General features: G+C 33.2%; 1 protein-coding gene across 3 annotated transcripts in view; it reads left to right on the top strand.

Moving 5' to 3' along the window:
- Sema3d (semaphorin 3D) overlaps positions 1–23,439 on the top strand; it is a 172,759-nt gene that overhangs the window by 25,673 nt on the left and 123,647 nt on the right. Inside the window, exon 1 of one of the 3 annotated variants that reach the window (XM_048339925.1) lies at positions 21,195–21,215. The exons of the other annotated variants lie outside the window; for them this stretch is intronic. The gene's annotated coding sequence lies outside the window, so the exon portion shown is untranslated. Of the gene's footprint in view, positions 1–21,194; positions 21,216–23,439 lie in introns of those variants that run through there. 3 annotated transcript variants of the gene reach the window in all.

Raw genomic sequence — 23,439 nt, 5'->3', positions numbered from 1 at the left:
AATCTAATTATATTTAAAACATAAGCAAATACATTGAGTGGCATGCAAGTGTATAAATATGAATCAACTGAAATACAATAGATTGAAGGGGGACCTCAAATAATGTATTTACTTAGAAAGGAAAAGTCAAAGTTTATCAGAATGCAACTCTAGGGAGCAGGTAATTCAATTGGGTAGATATGGAGTTAAGGGGAAAATGGTGGACAAATGAAGAGGAGAAGAGGAAGTATGCAGCCAGTGATCTAATGTGTATCCTACAAAATTAAGAGGAGTGAAGGAATGGGTGGGTAGGGAGTTAATGGGTGAGTGTTGAAATGAGTAACATTGGTTAAGATATACTGTATATACAAACTTTGTTAAGTGCTAACTCCTCTAAACTGCTACTTAAATATAATAAAAAAGTTATTCAATGTTTAAAACAACAAAATTCCATTAGTGTTAAAAAACTTAAAGTACATTTATTTAAATGAAAGGGAACTATGGGTTCCTCTAATGGGTTATAATATTAAGAAACATTATTCATTCATATTTTAACAGGTGACCTTTTAATTTCTGCTGGTAAATGGTGTCATTTTAGCTTTTCACACAGAAACAAAGGGTTCTTATTATTGACAGAAGGAAAAGCTCCTTGGTAATAGTAGATGTTTTAATAAGTTGTGGTCTATTAAAAAGCTAGCCTGCATAAAAAATTAACATCTAAAATAAAATAAAACACAGCTAAAATCTATGATGTAATTAAGATGTGATTTCTTGATTATTTTTTTCTCTTTCTCTCTCTCTGTCTCTTTTTTTGTGCCAGCCCTGGTATTTGAACTCAGGGCTTGAACACTGTCCTTGGCTTCTTTTCTTTATATGTGGTGCTGAGGAATCGAACCCAAGGCTTCATGAATGTTACACAAGCACTGTACCACTAGGCCATATTCCCCACTCCTCTTGATTATTTTTCAAAATAAATTTATCTCATAGTTAAATATACATTATGCTTATAGAATATATTTTATGTTTATAAAAGGATAATTATCTAATTTTGTCTTAAACTGATCTCATTTACTGTTCTGTCTATAACTGAAGATTCATGTTCTTTTACACGTTACTTTCCTGTTGTATATGCACTTTGTTTCAACATGACTATTATGACAAGCTCAATATGTGCCTGTAGAAATAATATAAAATTGACCCATCAAGAGATTAAAGCTAAAACCATATCCTCATAAGCACAATGACCTAAAAAATGTCACAGTAAATCTACATGATTTTGTATATATTAAGACATGTTTTATTATATACATATATGCATGTATATAATTTTCAATATTTTAATTGTCTTTTAAATTATCTTTTTTCATAGGTGTTTTATTTCAACATGTCAGTTTCTGAGTACAGTCAATGTTAATCAATGTCACCACTTTCAATAATTATCTCTTACAATATAATCTTAAATAATAAGAGATAATAATGAATTTAGATTTGGCTGAAGTGTGAAATGTCTAGGGATAAAGCATGTTGACAGTATCATCTTTGAAAAGCATTAATTTAAAAAAAGGGATGGCATAGCACTTTTGATACCTGAAAAATGCTAATACAGAGAGGTACTTGACTGTAATATACATATTTGAATACTTCCTGCACAATTCAACTATTATCTGTGTAAAAATTTTGTAACAAAATTTTGAAAAATACCATATCAAATAAAGACTACTCTATCATTTCTGAATGTGGTCAACCTGATTAAACATGAAGAGAGATGCCAAGAGTAACAGCACACTTGCTTTTAAGTAAAAGTAGTTGTTATTCTGTATTTAAAAGAAATATTCCTTAAAGTAAATAAAGTGAGCTTTAAGTAAATTCCTTACAGTTTTATGTATTTTTATTTTGCAAAAGGAAAGGCATCAGTCTTTTTTCTAGATTACATGTTCAAACCTAATTATTTTTTATGATTGTCTATTATTTAGGACTAACCTAATGTTATCACCTGATGTTGTAATTTAGTGAATGAACTTATTCAGTTTTATGGTACTCTCTGGTACATTTTTAAAGTGAACTTTATACTGCACTTCTAGTTCCCTATAAACAGTGAAACAATCTGTACTACTGTATTTCAATTTGCTGACATCCTGACCATTACTTCATTTGCAATAAAAATCACCAACTGTGCAAGCGCATTTTGTACTTGCTCATTTCTTAAGTGTTAATAAGTAAATGTCTGGCCTGCCTTTGTCTAGAGAAAGTCACTGACCTCCCACATAGTGGGGTTCATGTAATGTTTGATGGGAGCCTACGAGTTTGCTGTCCATTCCTGGGGAATTCCTTCTATGAAATAGTCATGTTCTTTTCCAACTTTTTAATTTTGATAAAGTAAGAGCTCTATTGAGAGGCAAATGTTATTAGTAATGTTATTGTTTAATCCATATAATGCCCCATCCACCCTAAGAGAATTTACATGGACAGAGTTTGAAATTTAAGGGCTCTTAGCTGTCTATAGAAATCTAAATATTCCTCAGTTCAGCAGGCACAGAGGACATAGTATCTTGGAAGTTACACAGGCAGGATCACACAACAATGAACTGTGTTGAAAAGAGGAGTATATGGGGCTTCTGTGATGGTTTATGTCTATCAACTTGACTGGCCTACAGAGTATGGTCATTTGGTTAAATACTACTCTGGGTTTGTCTGTAAGTCCTTTTGGACGATTTCAGCATTTCATTTTGTAGATTGAGTAAAAACACCCAATGATATATAGAAGGGCCCCAAACAGTGAGTTGAAGACTTAAACAGGACAAAAAGTAGGCCAACCAGTGATGGAAGGGAGTTTCATTCTGTTTTAATTACTTAAGATAGAACAAAATGTTTTCTTTCTTTGTTTTGGACATTGGACTTGAGCTATGCCATTTGCTCTCCTGGTTGCTATGTCACTGAATTTAGATTGGAAGTGTAGACTAGCTTATTTACTCACTTGTGGAAAATATCTCTAGCAGGCAATTAAAAAACTGAGATCAAACAACACCCACTCGTAAACAAATATTATCCTAAAAGTAAGTACAGGTAGGGAATAAATGAAACAAAATGAGGAAGAGATTCAGTAATAATAAGGATTTAAATCAAACAGAAATAAAATGCAGTGTGATTATGAAATTATCATGAAATCAAAGCATATTCTCTTTTATATATAGAGAGAGAATCATATGACAATGAGTCCTTGTTGAAATTAGAAGGTAAAGAAAAAGTTTGCCAGTGAAGCATATGCACACAAACATACACACGCACAAGCATCATTGGTCAATGCTATGGACTTTTAAAGACTTACTTTGAAAATTATCTATTTATGTTAAGAATATCATGTTTTTGTATGACTATTCATTTTGTCATGTTCTGTTTTTAACTTCTGGTTTAGAACATATGTACATGTCAGTTGTATATACATTTGTCAGCTTAGGGAAGTTTTCTTAGCTTGTATTGAATATTTTCAAAGTAAAATAATGAATGAAACAAAGAAAAACTACATAAGACCGTAAGAAAACAAATGAAAAAACAATTATGTTGAGTACACTTTATTTTCTCTTGTCATTTTATCAATTCTATTTTGATTTTGTCTATTCTTTTACAAAGGGGTTCTGCAGCAATTTTCCCTTGATTTCACCCACCTTTCAGTCTTATTGATATCAAATAACCTTGTTAATTATATGTGAGGTGTGTGTGTGTGTGTGCGCGCACATGCATACAAACACACATATATGCATGCAGATGTTTCTTTGTTGTCATAATAGTGCTCTTTAAACATTACACTGCTTAACATTAGAAGAAAATTCAAGGTTAATATTAGACTTTTAAATATATTACTAGATTGCCCTTAAAACACTGTCTTATATCATTTTGTCTATCTCAAATTTACAATAAAAATATTTAAGAAATACAAAATAACCCCTTTCAAAACAGCAAAGCCTGTGTAAGAAAAGTCAACTCTGGATCCTTTCCAAGGGACTTAATTGTGGTCTACAATGAAGACATTGTTGTCCCAGGCATTGCCTACCTGATGGGCTTACACATAAACTCAGAAAACCATGACATAGAAAAGCACCAATGACTACAGTGGTCTGGCCACAAATCTAGCAAAAGCTGGAATTTACAGAAATGTAAAGAAGATATTAAAAAGAACATGAAGGTTAAAATTGGAAATACATTAGTACATTGCATTGAGAAAACCTCCTTCACATTTGATTTTGTGAGTTATTCCTCTTACAAGCACTTATGTTACACTTTCCAGAACTCTTTACATCATCTTGCAAAGGTTTGGTAGTTTGTATTATTTTAATTATTGACTGACTTTTTTCTTCCTTTTATATAGTAACATAGGGCTAAAATGGGTACCAGTGTTGTCAACTATTATGGTCAAATGACTTAATAAATATGTTGTGAGAACCTAATATTTAATGGTATTAATATTTCAATTTATTGTTTAATTTCTAATGAGATATAAACATATATTGGACACTATACAATTAGTCATATGATGGAATCAGCTTGGACAATCACAACTGCATTACTTATTTCACAGGGACTTTTAGAAGTGCTAGATTTCATCACATTACCTGAAGAAATTCAGCTTCACACAGCTGTACATTCTGTAAAAACTGGGAGTTCACATAATACCTCACCAATGTTCAATGTGTTGTGCTTTTCTTGACAATTTACCATATTTTGTGCATGCCTGATATATTCAATTTATCTCTGCATACCTGCTTTTGGCACAAGTTTTGAAATCACAAGTGTAGATTACTAGATGCTAATATGAATTCCTGTAACCCCTGAATTAACATTGAGAAATCAAAAGATTTCTGCCTCAATGGAAGTGAAAGGAAAGCACAGGGAAACAACGATCAAAGCTTAAATAACAACTTTTCTTGTTTGTTTGTTTTTTTTTTGTTGTTGTTGTTGATTGTGAGACTTGAACTCAGGGTCTGGATGCTGTCCCTGAGCCCCTACGTGCTCAAGCCTAGCATTTTGTCACTTGAGTCACAGCACCAGTTCTGGTTCGTGAGTGGATAACTGGAGATAAAAATGTCACAGAGAATTTTCAGCCCTGGCTGAATTTGAACCATGATCCTCAGACGCCACCATCCCAAGTAGCCAGGACTACGTGAGCCACCAGTGCTCAGCTTAAAAATCCTCACTTTTAAATTCACAATGTTCTAGCTTTTCTCAGGCCAGCTATCACAGATATTTCTTAATAGTTACAATGCATCTGATTTTAGAAACTTGATGTTAGCCTATGAAGAGTTAATACATGGTGCCATCATCGTTGCTTGAGATAAATTCCATTTTTTTTTTGTTTTAAGAAAATAATACTTGTATCTATTAGGACCTTTTACATTTTGACATAGTATTTTAAACCATGGCTCTAATTTAAAGCAGAGTTATTCCTTTTCACCCAGAAGAACTACTTACTTTAAGTCTCTATTAGGTATGTTGTAGTAAAGGAAAGGTTGTATCTTCTCATGTGTTTATCCTAACTGGTGATAAGCTCTGCAGTACCATAGAAAAGATATTTGAATGCATTGCCTATTTGATTTCATATCTTTATTTCAGTAACTCAGTTGTGTAAACTTTATTTCCTTTTGAAAACAAATATCTTGTGGAACTATGTGTTTACTTTCAGCCCAAGGCCTTAGTGGATTTTATCTGGATTCCTGGAACTCAAATGAGTCTTTAAACAAGATGATGTTATATGTCAAGTGAACTCTATTAATGTTTCATCTGAAAGATCAGAAGCAATATCTAAAACAGGATAAATTAAGTAGATAGTCAAGGATATAAGCCACCTCTTAAGTAAGGAGAGACCAAAGTATACTGTCTGAGAGCTTCTCTCACATATCTCACACAGAGATAAAAAAAAATGTTAGTTATTAAGGTTGATGCTCAATAGTTGTTGCTGACATTCTTTAACAATTTAAATTCACATTCATATTTTCCCTACTTATTTTTTACCCCAATTCTCTATGACCTATTTTGCTGATCACATTTCCTTTAAGCCCCTGAAGTCATAATTGTATTGATCAGCTAACATAGATTGTTGAAGTCTTATTCATTGGTTAAAATCATTTGTCATCTATCAGATAGCAGGCAACCAAGGAGAGGAAATTCATCGCTAGTGCTGGGCAGGATGGAATGTTGGGGATCTTGTCCTTTCCCTCAGTTGAAAGACTACCAAATCTCTATAGGGAGTTGGCCGTATGATGACTGCTTGAAATTAATAGGAAAGATACTTCATTTATGTAGACTAACTAGGAGTAATTATCATTATTTCACACGTAAATGCAAAAGCAGGAAGCAAGATATTAGCTCACTTCTAGGCAAGGAAAACAATATCTAGGAAATTGAAAAAATTAAAAAAGAATAACTACTATGTGAATAATAAGGGGATACAAAAATAATTTTACTTTTTCCCCTGTTTTCATGAATTCTTATTGCCTTGATGTAAAAGAAAATATATGTGTTGTTAGTAAAGTAGGTTTTGTTAGCAATTTTCTTATTTTGTCAGAGTACTTGCATGTACTTGGAAATTTAAAATACCAATGGCAATAGCATAAAAATATCAATTACTTCTTCTTGCATCAATGATTTAAGGATTATACTTTAGTCTATAACCTGCCTTCCAATAAAGCAACACTTTGATATACCCTTTAAAACACAATGTTTCGATACCCCACAATTCATATCTGGCTCCATTTTTCTTTCACTCATGTTCTTTTGTTTCCACATAGTGCATTCTCTTTGTCTTATGCACAACCCAGGAGATCAGAAAAGGGATAGACTTAGGGGTAGAAACTTCTTACTCATCTAATTACTAGAGATACAATGGAATCATTCCACATTCCTAAATTGTGAAAGATAGTTTGTTGACATGTTATCACTTATATTCAGCAACTAGGAGACTTTCAAACAATCCTAGAGAGGCTTCAAGTGTGATTCTTCTTTCTCCATAACCAAATACAATTAAATGACATGAACAATAATAACTTCTGAGGTAGAATTCACACATTATCCAGCTTCTCCAGGATTTCTCTCCCAAAATTTACTTGTGCTCCTTAGTTTAAATTTATTGACCACTAAAGATAAGTTGATTTGTGATAGCAATTTTCCTCACATTTGAATTTTTTTAACAAGGTGTTATGCAAAAGTGTTACAGTTACATAATAAGGCAGTGAGTACATTTCTTGTGATATCTTATACTCTTGTTTTTCTTTCCCTTCCCTAGATCATGTAGGCATATATACAATACCCAGTGTACCAAAATCATATACAGTAACCATGTAGTGTACGCCAAAGGAAATTCACCTAGAACTTTAAATGTAATGTCAACAATAGAATCCTCCTGTGTCCTTCTCTTGGAGTTGTTTTTGCTTATCAATTTTAATTGATAAATTAGTACTGGCACAACAATCTGTAGCAAATTCTAATCAAGCTATGCAAATAGTGATATCTTCTTTTTTATATGAATCATATGTTTTAGACTAGGTGGTAAAAGGCAGAAGTTCAATGGAAGCTCCATACTAACTTAAAATATTGGGCATTATAGAAAGTTTTACAAGATAATTTTATGTATATAAATGGTTAGCAATTTTGCTAAAGATGTGTACAAAAATTGTGGTGGCTGTAAATTGTGTCCTTTTTTTCCCCTATCACATGAAGAGTAAGGTATAAATAACCTCCATGCTAAGAAGCCTTTTTTTTATCCACAGCAGGAGATAAAGAGGAGGAGGAAGATACAAGTCCATGTCTTGTTTAAGTTCACATATAAAGGCCAGCTTTAAGTTTATCTTTCATATTACCTAATTTTAGTTAATTAGACTCCAGTATATAAAAAATTTTAAGCTTGTTTGAAACAGTTTTAGTACAGCCAAAGTCTGTTTTCTTTCATCAAATCTCAAAAATGATCAACTTTTTCTTAGCAAAAAAATAGCATTCACATAGAGAAAGGCTTAATGTATATTAACCCAATATCTCAAATGTAGGGTAAAGTAAGATCTCTAATGAGTAATTTTATATTGAGTTCATGTTAAAATCTCAACATTTAAAACACATTGGGAAATTCACACATACTATAAAAATTGCTTTCTTCTGCTACTTTTTACATTTCTTGCATGCAAAAAAATTTAAATTACACATTTTACATTATTTTTTCTAAAGAGCACTAGAATATATGATACTACTCAGTTATATTAACTGTATCTCTATATTTATGTCATGATACCTATAACTACCTGTTGTCTTTGCCATCATAAAAAGTATTAGACTTATTTGTCTAGCACTTTACTATCATACTATAACTATATGTGAATACTCTTTATCATATCAATTTTGTTCCTAATGTCATCTGGCCAGTAGAAATATCTTTTGCTAAAATGTAAACATGTATAAGTTTATTTTTAAAAGGAGAAAATGTTAAGCAAAATGTCAGAAGTAGTGGGGCTCTTGATATTACTTGTTGGAAGTAAGGTGGCATTGACTTAGCTTTCAGCATTCTCTGAGAAATTATTTTTAATTCATGGATGTGATTCAAGACAGAAATATTCCGGAAAAATATGAGATGTATATTTATTTTGAGAAACTATCACCCAGCCAAAAGAGAGAAAAGGTTAGTCCATTCACATCATATTGCTTGTGTGGGAATCTTTACACAAAGAAGCTAAAGAAGCTATAAAATTAAAGAAAACATCCATGGGTTTTCAGACACTAAAAAATGCCATCCCTCTTTTTTGCTTATGAAAACTCTCTTGCTGGGATCTCTAAAATAAAACAAATATCAAAGGCCTTTATTCTTCCTTCTAAAAGTTGTCTATATCCTGCTCTTGAGATCCTTGTCCAATGCAAATCAGGGAACATACTGCATTTCCATGGAGAATGATTAAATAAAAATAAGACCACCATGAATTAGATTCTTTACTTCCCTGATGTAATCATGTCTTTCAAAAGTAAATTATGGCATATTTAGAAAGTTTGTATTAAAAGTTTTAAATAATGTTGTATTTTCATGTCTAGAGAAATAAATTTTGACATTAAAACAATACAATTCACAAATTAACATCAGCTGATACAAAAGATATTGGTAAAACTGAGCACTTTCCCACTAGGAATTTATTGTTCACAAACTTACTTTGTTGGTAAAGAAATGACTCCTGCTGTCTTTATTGAATGAATAATTGATTAATTTAAAAATTGGAGGAGTAATATTCCATAAATTATCTTTTTATGGCTTTACCTTACCAATTGAAGTATAGTTGCTTAGAAATTCTAACTAACCAAAACCAGCTAAAATGCATTGCGGGCTTCTATGTAGTGCATGATCCACAGAAACACGTGTTTCGTTTCTCTCTTTTCATTTTTCCCTTTCTTCCCCCCTTCCATAGCTGTTAAATTTAGTACCTTAATGTATTGAAGCTTTGTTTAAATGCACATTTTTTTTCCTTTTCTGATTCACTTTCTTTGAGTGCAAAGAGCACTGCACACATCATAAATTAATACGGAGAAATCTCAGTTTACTCCAATAGAGTCTTTCAGTTATGGCTTTACAAACTGGGTCCTTGTTTATTCTGTGTGTGGCCACTTTGGTTATTAGTAGGGGTTACACTGACTGCCTTTTCCCAGATTTATGAGACTTGGCAAAACCTTATGAAAACAGAACCCAGATTCTCTCAACAGAAAACATTATTAGATACTAAAAAAACATTAATTTAGGTAAACTGGTACTACTTAGCCCCTAAAGACACATTCTTATTTTTCCAATTGGTGAAAGAATGCATGGGGGCAATGCCTTATAGAAAATGATAAAGAACGTGTATTTAAGTGATAATTAATAGTTTGTCCTTAGGAAATCTTCATGATCATTCCTGCAGGTCAGTGCCAGAGAGAGAATGCATCATGTCTTTGTCCCAGTGGAGAAAGATCAAGAGCGCACTCAATCTTCCTAAAATTAGTGCCGAATCCTATATAGTACAGTGATTGATTTTCTCTGGATTCCAACAAATCTTTAAGAAATGGGTCATATTTATCCAGTTAGCACATAGTTTTGAAATAAATTATAAACCCCTTGACATTCTTGATATTTTTGATGAGGTGAGGTTAAAGCACTTAGAAAAGATAACATGCACATATCTCTCTTCAGTAAGTGAATACGGAAAGGGGGGAGAGGGATACTAGGTTAAAAATGATGGAGTTGCTATGATGATTGAATTTTTATTTGGAAATTCTGCTGTGAAGAACAGTTTTGGGATATTGAAATTTTTAATATAGATTGGGTATTAAACTAAGATGTCTTGATGTGCAAAATGGAGAAAACTAACTTAAAATAATTTAAAATATGCAATAATCTCATTGTAGCGTAAAACACTTTTTAACATATCCATGCATAAGAGACATATGCAAAGATAAAGAAGATTTAACAGTGATCATGCATAACTAGAGAACAAATAGAATAGGGTGTTCTTATTTTCTTCTTTTTGCTTCTCATGGATTTAACCATATAGAATGTACTCATTGTGCTTTCATAATAATCACATATTGTTAATAATAAAATAATTGACCAGCCGTAAAATTGGTCTTGATATTTATTTAAGATATTATATATTGTAAGATAAAATAAGGAATATGTAGACTTCCATCTGAGAGGTTGGTAACGTCTTTTTATAGGCTTACATTGGTAATGCCTTTTTCTATTGTTGCTCTGAGTTCCATAGAGTATTGGCTTAGCATCAGGGTGACTGTGACTGGGTCATCAGCACCTTGTTCCTGTTATAGCCTATTTTAAAAGAGAACAAAAGGAAATGGAGGCAAGCAATTCTTTTAAAGAAGTGTCAAGTGCATTACACACATCACTTGGAATTACTGACTCTTTCCTGCAAAGAGACAGAATGGCAAATGTAGCTTCTATTATATGGCTTGCTGAAATTAGAGCCAGGTTCATTTCCACTTCTAATATGAATGTAGCCTCTTGTACTGGAGATACATAGCTTTACCACACATTCTCTCTCTCTCTCTCTCTCTCTCTCTCTCTCTCTCTCTCTCTCTCGCTATCTCTCTTGCTATCTCTCTCTTGTGCACACGCACGCACACACACACACAATCATCCCATAAGAGAAAATTTTAAGAGATAATTTTTCCAGAAAAAAGACTATTTCATTGTTAAGATCAGTGTTATCTCTCATTATGGTTTCATCACAGATTACCAATCAATACACATCTTACTAAAAATCCACAGTAATTATTAGATTTTTGTGTAAGCCATAAGCATGACCAAGTATCTGCTTTAGGCTGACTTGGCTATAAGCACCTTGGGAGAGTTAAAATCTAGTCAGTTGACATTTTCTTTGTAAATAAATATCTTATTGCTGGCTAAAATTATTGAAGAACTGCATACTATAAAGTCAAATAAAAAGAGTTCAACATACATAGAGTGTGTATGTAAAATGTAGCACTTCTTTGCCAACAGTTATCTCAGCAATTAATTCCTATAATTACATTGTATGGAATTTTCTATAACAAATAGAGATATGATTTCCAATTTATTATCAAAGTTTATTTATCTTAGAAAATTATGAAAATTGCTATCCCTAAAATGTATTTGGTGTTAAATGAATCAGAGGAACAGATTTATATAATGATATCTATTTATAATTTGCAATTTTCTTATGTATGGAACAAACATTAATTAGACTTTCACTTTGAAATTGGTCAGTTTTTGTGGGCTATGCAAAACGAATATAAAACAGTGTATGCTTTTGGTGTTTGAACATCTCCTAAACTTGCTGAATATCAAGAGATTTGTAGAAGTCAAGCTGCATCCAGGTGCTCTTTATTTTCAATGTAGCTATGCCTCAATAAATATAAGATATTCTAAGTTAGCTAACTGCTGGTGACTCACTACTATGATCTTAGAAGTTTGAGATATGAGGATCTCAATTTAATACCAGCCTCATTTCTTTGCAGAAATAGAGAAATATATATCCATATAAAGAGATAGCTACTCTAGAGAGAGAGATAGATATCTATCTATATGTCAATTGCACAGATATCTATCTACCTATCATCCATCCATCCATCCATCCATCCATCTCTATATAAAATACCTATTGCTTATTTCCATGATTTCATGTCTGGCACCCAAGCATTGGGCAAAAGAATTGTGTCCTACATTACTAACTTGAGAAAGTTTCTATATTCACATTTTAATTATACTTCTTATGAATGCATATGACTTTCAAAAGATCATAAAGTAAAATAGAAAGAAAAGGAGGAGAAGGAGGAGGAGAAGGAGGAGGAGGAGGGGGAGGGGGAGGGGGAGGGGGAGGAGGAAGAGGAGGAGGAATAGGAGGAGAAGGAGAAGGAGAAGAAGAAGACAAAGAAGAAGGAGAAGGAGAAGAAGGAGAAGACTAAGTTGGAGAAAAATCCACTGTGGCTATTCCGGTAGAAAGTACATAGAATTTCCTCTGAAATGTGTGTGCTTGTGTGTGTGTGTGTGAGAGAGAGAGAGAGAGAGAGAGAGAGAGAGAGAGGAGAGAGAGAGAGAGAGCAGAGAGAGAGAGAGAGAGAGAGAGAGAGAGAGAGAGAGAGAGAGAGAGAGAGAGAGAGAGAGAGAGAGAGAAGGATTAGATCAGGAAGTCCAGAAAGAATATCATCTACAGAGAGAAGGAAATTATCTAGGTTTGGATGGCATGCATTCTCACTGACTTTTGTTTTGTTTTGTTTTTGTTTTTTCTTATTTATTGTCAAAGTGATGTACAAAGAGGTTACAGTTTCATATGTTAGGCCTTGGGTACATTTCTTGTATTGTTTGTTGCCTCCTCCCTCATTTCCCCCTCCCCCACCCCCCTTTCCCTCTCCCCCCATGAGTTCTTCAGTTGGTTTACACCAAATAGTTTTGCAAGTATTGCTTTTGTAGTCGTTTGTCTTTTTATCCTTTGTCTCTCGATTTTGACATTCCCTTTCACTTTCTTCACTAACTCTTTAAACTGGATCAAAGAGTGCATACTGAAAAACATAAAGAGAAACTTTGGTACCAAAATAGGGAATTTGTATTTCCAATTAGAAATGGCATTATGAGAACAAACATTTTAAGACAACAAATGAGGTAAGACTAGGGACTCATAGGATTTGAATCTATAGGCCTCCAACATATCACATGTTATATCTCAGGCATTCAGACACAAGAACTCACAGAAAATAGCAATTGTTCTATCCCAGTCATGATGACTCAGCAATATTACTTCATCTGATAGTGTTGTAGAAAATATTAGTCCTCAAGATAATATACATATTATTCATTATTCCTGACATTGATGACAACTTGATAAAGAAAAATTATCTCTTCACCAATCTGAAAGGTATGTGTGAGTGTGTACATCTGTGTCCTTCCTTCTTTCCTTCCTTCCTTCCTTCCTTCCTTCCTTCCTTCCTTCCTTCCTTCCTTCCTTCCTTCCCTTCTTCTTTCCTTTCTTCCTTTCTCTCTTTCTTTTCTCTTTCATTGTTAAGGAAGAGATTTTAAAATGTATCTGAAAGCATGCTTTCTGCTATTTCACTCTCTACTAAATAAGATCTAGTAACATTGATCCTTCAGAGAAATGTTAAACTGGAAAAAGTCAATATTTTGAACATTATTTATATCTATGTACATTGTTATGCTAATGATATATTTACATATTAAATTCACACAAAAGACTGATACCAAATGGTAATTAAATTTTACAAATGATATGAGTCAAAGCCAGGACTTAGGTCTTTCAAGCTCTACATTCAGTCCCTTTACACTGCAACACAATCTCTCCTTGCTCATGTTCTCATCACATCCTTTATTAGAGAATTGGGTCCTGGGGCTTGAACTCAGGATCTGGGACATGGACTCAGGGCCTGGGATTTGTCCCACAACTTCTTTCCCTCAATGCTAGTGCACTACCACTTAAGCCACAACTCCATTTCTGGCTGTTTTTGTGCTTCGTCATAAATAAGAATCTCACAGACTTTACTGTCCCTGCTGGCTTTGAACTTTGATCCGTAGATCTCAGTCTCCTGAGTACCTAGGATTACAGGCATGAGCCACAGAGATAGCTGGCTATCAGGATGCACTGTACAAACAGACTGCAAAAACTTCAATACATAATGTAATTTGAAGATAACTAAGGGAAAGAGTGGGTAAGGAGGGGAAGGTGATTATGTCCAAAGGGGTGACATTGATTGAGATGCACTGTGTTCATAAACTTTTTTGGTAAATGGTAACTCCACTGTGCAACTACTTAAAGACAATACAACTTTTCAAAATGTTTGTACATAGCCTCAACCCAAAATTTGTTTCCCTGTGATGCAAATTATATTGTTACCAATAGAATATTATGTCTTCTTATAGCAATTATTTTTCTTTATCACTATAAAGTGAAAACACATTGCACACAATGATATAATTCTAAATATACATACTCTAAAAGTACCATGAACAAGTTCTAATATTTTTCCTAAATACATTACTTTGTTAATTTGTTGTATATGTATTGATTACTCAATTATAAACATTATATTACATATTATGCAAATTATACATTATTATATGATTGTTTGGTGCAGTGTTTTGAAAAATCCAAGTTTCAGGACAATTTAATACTGATACCTGTCACAGGCTCTGTAAGTCGGTGCTAATTAGGAAGGCTGTGCAGTTAGTATTTTAAACAGAAATTAGAATTTAGAGACTACAGTATGATAATTCTATTGGAATTATATGAAAATCTGATTTATTGAAGTGTCAAGAATAAGAAGATATGTTTTTCTCATTGTTCTGTAATCAAGAACTTGTTGATCTTCCTTTGAATTCCAAAAGACACATGCATGCACTATTACAAGTGAACTTCACATTCTTTCTTGCCCAAGACAGCAATAATATCTGCATTTTTACATTTTGTCTAAATTGCTTGCATATTTTACCACTTAAGCACTTCTCTCCCATCCCTTTTTAAATCTGGATATGGATTTACTTAGGAAAATGTTTTGTTCTGTAAATTTAATAGAGGTGGGAATTGAAGACTCAAGATGAAGGCTTAATGGGTTAGTTCTCAAGCATGTGTTTCATCTCTGCTTATAAAAAATGGTATGCCTTACAAAGAATCACATTAAGTCCCATTCTTATTATCAGGATTCTTCACTGAGATACCACAGTGAGAATCAGGAAAAGAGAAACCTAACAAAACATCCCAAACTGTTAAAGAATCACACTTGCTAGACTACAACCTGCATCTACTTAAGCTACACACTCAGCCTACTTTTAACTAACTTTTAATCATAAGTACTAACTGGTTTCACTAGTAGATCACATCTGTTTGAGAAACTGGAGCTATCTGATTATATAATAAAAATCATAATGACTCTTGCTTATCTTTCACATACTGTGTTAATAGAGATATTAATATATAATAGTTCACATTTATTACATAACAATGCTGTTGTTACTTTCTCAATTCAAAAACTTTTCATATGCTGAAAGTGGTAGAACTGGAATTTAGATCCAACTCAACCTGACTCAGAGTTCAAATTCTTGCCATCTTGTAATATGTTTTCTCAATACAGAAGTCTTTGGAGACATTTTCAAATGATATTAAAAATAAATCATGTTCAACAGAAATGTACACATTACCTTATGTAACTGTAACTGGGCATCACCTTGATAATAAAATTCAATTTTTAAAAAACCTCAAGAAATAAATAAAAGGATATCCAAAATGATAAAGAATGTCCCTGAGCCACTTAGTCCTTCCTTTTATTATGAGTGAGATGTGAAAATTTGCTGCATCCATAGGTAATTCCTATTAGTCTCCTAGTTTCCATGTATCTACAGATCTTGTGGCCACACAGACTTTTTTCCCCATGATGACATAAACTGAGGTGATGCAAAGAGGTTTCAGATGCTTCTCCATTTTGCATCACCCAAGGGGCTGATGAAGGAGAGTAGCAGAGACAGGTTGCTTCTATTCCTTGGTTTCCAAGCATTTGTCCTTCTCTGTGTGTACAAGACCCTGGTCTTGTATTGAGAATAGATTGTAATAGGATCAATGCCTTGTATTTATGTGGTCTAATGGAACATCATGTATCTGTGAACAAAAATCATGCTCATTCTGCATCTCACAAGTGAAAACCCTGTAAAACATCTAGAGAAGGCTGAATATCATTTGCGGGAAAAATCTTCATAAACCAATTTTGTTGTGTATAGTACAAAAGAATAGAGCAGCTATAATGGAAGTGGATATTATCATACACTTTTTCCCATTTTAATATCTAAGTAAAACTTCAGCAGTAAGTTTAGGCTAGCTTATTGCTAAAGCTAGTTCTAAATACTATGAACTGTAAGACTTTCCCACAAACATTTTCTTCAACTTTGTTTTTTTTCCAGTCATCCCCAGCTAAACACTATAACACAAGTTTTCCTTCTCATTTTATGTTATCTCCAAGCACATTCGTGTTCAATATAGCTAGATAATGCATAGTTTGTTTAGGATATAGGCTCAAAAATTATTCAGCTCAAAAATGAATTAATATGGGCTGGGGATATAGCCTAGTGGCAAGAGTGCCTGCCTCGGATACACGAGGCCCTAGGTTCGATTCCCCAGCACCACATATGCAGAAAACGGCCAGAAGCGGCGCTGTGGCTCAAGTGGCAGAGTGCTAGCCTTGAGCGGGAAGAAGCCAGGGATAGTGCTCAGGCCCTGAGTCCAAGGCCCAGGACTGGCAAAAAAAAAAAAAAAAAAAAAAAAAAGAATTAATATAAGTCCAATAAATATTGTATCTAATTGTTCACTGAAAGAAATTTTATATTGTCGAAAGGATTTGGGAACTTGAATGTCACATTACACACACAGGTTTTGAAGCATTACAAGAAATCATGGTGGAAGTTTTCAGTCATCCTTTCAAGTTTCATTTAATATTTTTAGAAAAAATAAATACCATGTCAGTTTATGTAAGAAATGAAAACACTTTAACAGTTTATCAAAACTGATGAGTTAATCATCTCATTATGTTTTGTAGCTGACAAATCTAGGTTTAGAACAATTACATACATTCTCTTTCAGGATAATGCCTGAAAGTAGATAAGCAAGGATTGGACCACACAGTTACATGGCCAGGCGGCTGAGCTAGTCTTAGAAGACTGTTCTTTTTCTTTTTCTTTTTTTTTTTTTTTTCATTTGCTCTAACATGTGGTAAACCTAAATGAGTATAAACATTGTTTTAAAATTGAGAACAGAGGATGTATTTTACTTTTGAAAACACAATACTGGTCACATAATGAAAGGTAACAAAATTATCCTTAAGAGTAAACCAAAAACAACAACAACAACAACAAAAAAAAACAAGAAAAAAACACCCCACAGGAAATATTTAACAGTAGCTTGTTCTGAACTCAGAAATCCCCTTCTGATTATAAATTAGTAGGTGTTTAGAAGCAGAAAAATTTGAGATGACCACTTATGTTTTATTGTTCAAAGGTAAAAGATATATAAATGAAATTAGAGACACTTGGGACACTGATAGCTGTAGATAAAGCACTAAAAAGGAATTTCTAAGGATGGAAAGGAAAACATTAGATAGCTCAAATACTCAGTACATGACTTTAACAGAAAAAAATCAAAGGAGGAAAATAAGAACATGTTTGTGTAGTACCAGAGTAGGATATCTAATAAAGATGCCAGAATTTTGGGCATGCTGTTACTGTCCATGTTGTAAGAAAACACAATCCTTTACTGATTGGACAGTGGACTTTATTAAGAGTTACTATTTTAAAATTCAGATGTGTTGGTCTAGGAGCTCCTTTCATATGAAATATATATGAAAGATAAAAGTTAGAGGTACGGACAATATGACATTGAATTCAATAGGATAGATAAATAGCAATAAAAGTCCTAGGGTATCCAATGATACATGGAAAGAATATTTTGGATGTGGGCATATATTATTGCTGTACTTTGAGTGAACTGGCTACTACACTATGTCCTTGAGTTTGACAAATCACCAAAATATTGGTAAAATACATTACAATACATTTAATGATTGAATCATCTCATGTTAAAAAATTAAAATTTATGGTAGGGATTTTTTTTATAAAGGATATACCTTTTATAAGATTTATTATAGTAGGTAGCCGATAAAGGAGACCACCACCTGGTATTCAGGCAGGAGAGAAAAGTGTATTCCCAAACTGATAGCCTGTATCCAAGATGATGCAAGGCATGAGAGAAGGGGCAAACTGGCAGGCCCTGCCTTATCTAAGGCAGGGGCAGGGAGGTGTGGCTAGGAGAATTAGGATGTGACCTCAGGGAAAGGGAAGTAACTGCCTTCAGGTGTGCCAGTTACTTAACCAGGTGGGGTGGCATCTGCATGGAGCCCTCCCAGGGGTGGACCTTACACCTTTGTTTTAGATTTTTTTGTTAGGGATTTTACTTTTTATTTCTTGATAGAAGAGCTAAGCCAATGTTGACATTTTGACTAGACTAGAAAATTTGCAGTAGTAACTATTGTGACAATTTTTTAAATTTATTTTATAGATACCCATCTTTCAGAGATGCAGCCACTGAAATAAGTATGTGGAAATGTTCTTGTTATTATTCATTTAAGAAAGACAGAATTAAAAATAAAATGTTTGAGGACAATAGCATTTGAGGCATGTTAAGAATATATGGAATCTATGAATACGTGCTATGATTGACAGATATATAAGCAATGATAGCTGAAGTGTCATTATAGTTGAGACTGCTGAGCAACTTATTTATTTGCATAGGTATCAAATTTTAAATTCAGCTCATTCATTGCCTTGTAGGGCACATATGAAATGAAATTCTGAAATGGAGCCATGGTTCTTGAAATCCCTGTATTTCTCTAAATTACCTTTTGCCTGCTGCCTGTTTTATAAGTGACAGATAATATTGTATGTGCTCATTAGGTACAGCATAATATTCTGAAGTATGTATAAATTACATCAGAGTTACCATTTCATAACTAGGCGGATCACATTGTCTATATTTTATTATAAGACAGGGTTAAGTTTATGAAGTAAATTATTAATTATATTTCTTGTCTACAAGGAACATTTTGATTTCTACAAATGTTTATGTCTTCAGAATAGTTCATGAGATAGTGAAAACAGAATCAGTGCTAGTGTACCTAACATATTCCTTCCTCCAAAATTAAAACTAATGGGATTCACTACACTGTGTTTTGGTCAGAAAAGTATACATATTCCTGGTAAATTATGTGAATGAAATTTATCACATTTTTCTTGCTGTGTGCTGTTTCTCTGGATGAAGAAATTTGCTATTAAACATTGCATTCATGACAGACTTGATGGCATTTCTTGGTTTACATTCAGAATGTTAAAAAGAATCTTCATAATTGTCTCAGATATATGGTTAAATCACTTCACAATTTCCTAGTTTCTAGTAGTTTGATAAAGTTTATTTTAAACTTGATATAATTTAGACTTACTGTAGGAACATACTTAAATATTATTTCCTGTACTCTTATGTAAATGTTCTTTTTAAAGCTACCAAATAATAGCCTTTGCATATTTATTTTGAGGACAGGATGAAATCCCTGTTTTGAAAGTCAAGAAAGAAATGCATCTAGGGCTGGGGATATAGCCTAGTGGCAAGAGTGCCTGCCTCGGATACACGAGGCCCTAGGTTCGATTCCCCAGCACCACATATACAGAAAACGGCTAGAAGCGGCGCTGTGGCTCAAGTGGCAGAGTGCTAGCCTTGAGCGGGAAGAAGCCAGGGACAGTGCTCAGGCCCTGAGTCCAAGGCCCAGAACTGGCCAAAAGAAAAAAAAAAAGAAATGCATTTAATAATAAAAATATTTTCATTATTCCTCTCTGGCATGAGAAAATTAAAATAGACTTTAATAGAAAAATATAAAATATGTGTTAAAATTATAAAACCTAGAACTACAACTATCAAGAATGGGACAGTACATTTTCAGTTTTACACATTAATTTGTTGTGTTGGGGGCAGCTCTTTGTTTCTTTCTTATTCATGCTTGCATTATTCCAACCCTATAGGAAGTGTTGCTAAAGTAAGCATGTGACAATATTTTCAAATACAATAAACTGCCTATTTTGTGTGAAGAAACAAGTTTGCAAGTGCTCAAATACTTTTACTGCTCCAGGGGTCACAGAGATACTAAATTAGTTTGTACCCAAATGTTCTGTACAATTTGTTATGAGGAATCTGTATCTTTTTAAGATTCAAGGGAGAACTCAAATAGTGTGATTCCTTGGAAAACAAAGTCAAAGGTCAACAAAATAAACACCCAGAAGCAGGTAATTGAAAGACTTAGGTGGAGTCAAGGTAAGAAGGGTAGATGGATGAGGAGAAGGAGCGGGGAAAGGCAGTCAACAATTCAATGCAAGCAAGAGAAGGGATGGGATAGGAGATATGAGTGAGAATGTTTAAAGGGGTGACGTTAACCAAAACGCATTTTATTCCTAAGCTGCTTTGTTAGATGGCAACTCTTTTTTACAACTACTTAAAAACAACAAAATAAAAAAACAAGATCCAAATTTGTTAGCAGAACTATTAGACCAATATTACAAAGTCTAGGAAAACATTGGACATATAGCATCATCTAAATTGATAACTAAATTTCAAGAAGAAAATGAATTATAATTAGGGGATGTTTGTCAAAAGATTACTTAGTGTTGATAGTAATTACTTTTCTAAAATATATAAATTATTTAAACTTGAGTAATAAGGATTTTTCAGTAATAAGCATATAATAATAATGCTATGATTATAATAAATATGTTTGAGTTGTTGATGCCTTTTCTGATACTACTAGTTGATGACTCTGCACTCCTCTGAAAAGCAAATTGATATGAGATTTAGGATGAAGATTATATCAATGAAATAGTTTATTGTGTTACAATTGTAAATTTGTTGTGTGAGCAATTTAGATCTCCAAGCACTTGATCATCTTTCTACTACCTTACAAATTAAACAATGATTTTTCTGTTGTGGATATATTCAGGAGAAAATATAACCCACAATATTAAATATAAGAATTCATACATGTATAGTAGAAAATTTCAGTTTTATTCTATCTTATTTAGTAAAGGACTAAGAGCCTGAAGAATTTGTTGTAGCTATAATTGTATGGCTATAGAAATGAAAACCCAAGTGATAAGCAAGAGTGGTGCATTAGTGAGCATACATTTATGTAACACTGTATTTCAGTATATTTTAGAAATGCAAACGTAATATTCAAACCATTGTATACTACATTTTAAAACAAATTTTCTTTAAATAGATTAGTTCACACTTATGACTGATTACTGATGAGGTTTATACATTTGGTGTAGGGAAGTAGCATGGGCTATTAAAAACATGTTAGCAAGTACATTAAGCTTTTAATCAAATGTAAATGAACCGCTCAACCACCTACAACTATCTATGAGGCTTGACATCAGTGAAGCCTCTATGCAGATAAATTATTCAAGAAAATATTGCTGCCTTATAAATCCTGCTCATTACTGACAATGTTATACACTACATCAATAATTTCATATCCCTGACTCTACTATAGTAGTAAGATATTATGTACATTTGAAAACAAGATGTAGAATGAATCAGGTATAATGATACATAAATTAATTTAAATGAAAATTCTCTCATCCCAAACTCAATTCCATTTGATCTTCTTCCATATCACTTGCCTGATGCTTTGACATTTTTGTTCTTTGGTTTGAAAATGTTAGTATATAATAGTCTCTTGCAACCATAAACTTCTCATTTATTTTTCTGGATTATATTGTTTCCTTGGAATTCAAGTTTCTTCTACAATTGCTGTTCAGTTTGACATTTACAGTCATGTCAGGAAGTGATATTACCAATAATTGACTGTCCATGTACCTTACCAGAAACAATCTAAAAGAATGAAGATTGAATATTGTAAGTTGTCATTAAGCAAAATTAATATGTTCAGATATTGCATTGATGGTTAATATAGCAGTCATCCTTTTTCTGTCTCCCTCAGTCTACACACACACACACACACACACACACACACACACACACACAGATGCAACTCAGAACAAATTTCAAATCTAGTCATTCTGGGTTTTCATATGGGAAGATACTTACAGTACATTTTTACTACTACTCCATATGCAGAAACCATTTTTCCACACTATTGTTACATGTCTATACCTTAATGGCTTCTAGAAGAAATTGTTATAAATAAATAAGGCACAATAATGAAATCATGTATAAAATTTTATATATCTCGCTCCTCAAATAAATTTCTTGATAAGTTATCATCTACATAATAACTTCTGGACTCTATGTCCCATAGGGAAATGGCACAAGGCCTTCTTTAGTGTTAGAGTGTACATTGGATCTCTGATTTAGTGGAACAGTTTGTAAAAATCTCATAATCAGAACACTCCCTATTGGCTCCACATCTGAAGATCCCCAAGAGTGCTATTTGTCTCAGTGAACATCTGGAATAGATTATATGTAGTTAATTGGCTCCAGGCTGAACTTGTTACAGACAGTAGCATGCAGTCTAACCTATGCATTTCACTATGTACACCCACTTTGGCTAAATCACACCTACTTCTCTTCATAATTCCTCCCAGATGCAGGAATTATGTATGTGTATGTTCACACAACACACAAACACACACACACACAATAACAAAATACCAATGTATCAGTAGAGAGGTTTGGAAAGATTTAACCCATAAATTACCTCAACTGCAAAATTAATCATTTACTTAAAAAAACTGTTGGAAAGAATAATAAAGAATTGGGAGCACTAAACTGTAGAGAAAATACCTGCTTTAGTAGATGTATTTAGTTATAACAGTTTGGATATTTTTGTTCTATTTTATTCTCCCCCCCCACCTTAGTATATATCTCAGCACATGTAGGCACGTATCAGAGGGTCTTAGTAGTAAGGAGAGCAGTGCTTTGATTTTTAACTTATTTAACAATATTAATGAGTTGGGGCACAAGGAACAGTATAACTACTGTTCATTGAAAACCAAAGCATCAATCATTTTAACTTACAATGTTGGAGGCACAGGGCATGTCTTAGCGATTAATGACCAGTTGGAGGAGTAGATATCTTAATACATAGCTAAGGGCCATTAACTTCAACTAGCCATTAATTTCCAGGAAATGTCTTATACTGAGGTTACTATTGCTAATAAAATTCACACGTGGAAAGTTCCTTCTCTTTTGCCTATGTACACAAACATGCATTCACATTGCATGCATTATTACAGAACATGAGGGAAAAAGCAAAATTTCCTAACTCCAGAAGCTCAGAAAAACTAAACCTAATAAGAGATGAGGCTATTCAATTTAACATTACCTCTACCTGGGCATTCAATTTATCTTTTCCTAGTTTCAAAGTGTATGC

The sequence above is a fragment of the Perognathus longimembris genome, chromosome 2, assembly GCF_023159225.1.
Source record: "Perognathus longimembris pacificus isolate PPM17 chromosome 2, ASM2315922v1, whole genome shotgun sequence".
In the NCBI taxonomy this organism is placed as follows: Eukaryota; Metazoa; Chordata; class Mammalia; order Rodentia; family Heteromyidae; genus Perognathus; species Perognathus longimembris.
The sequence above is the reverse complement of the archived record's forward strand: the minus strand, read 5'-3'. Positions and strand labels throughout refer to the sequence as shown.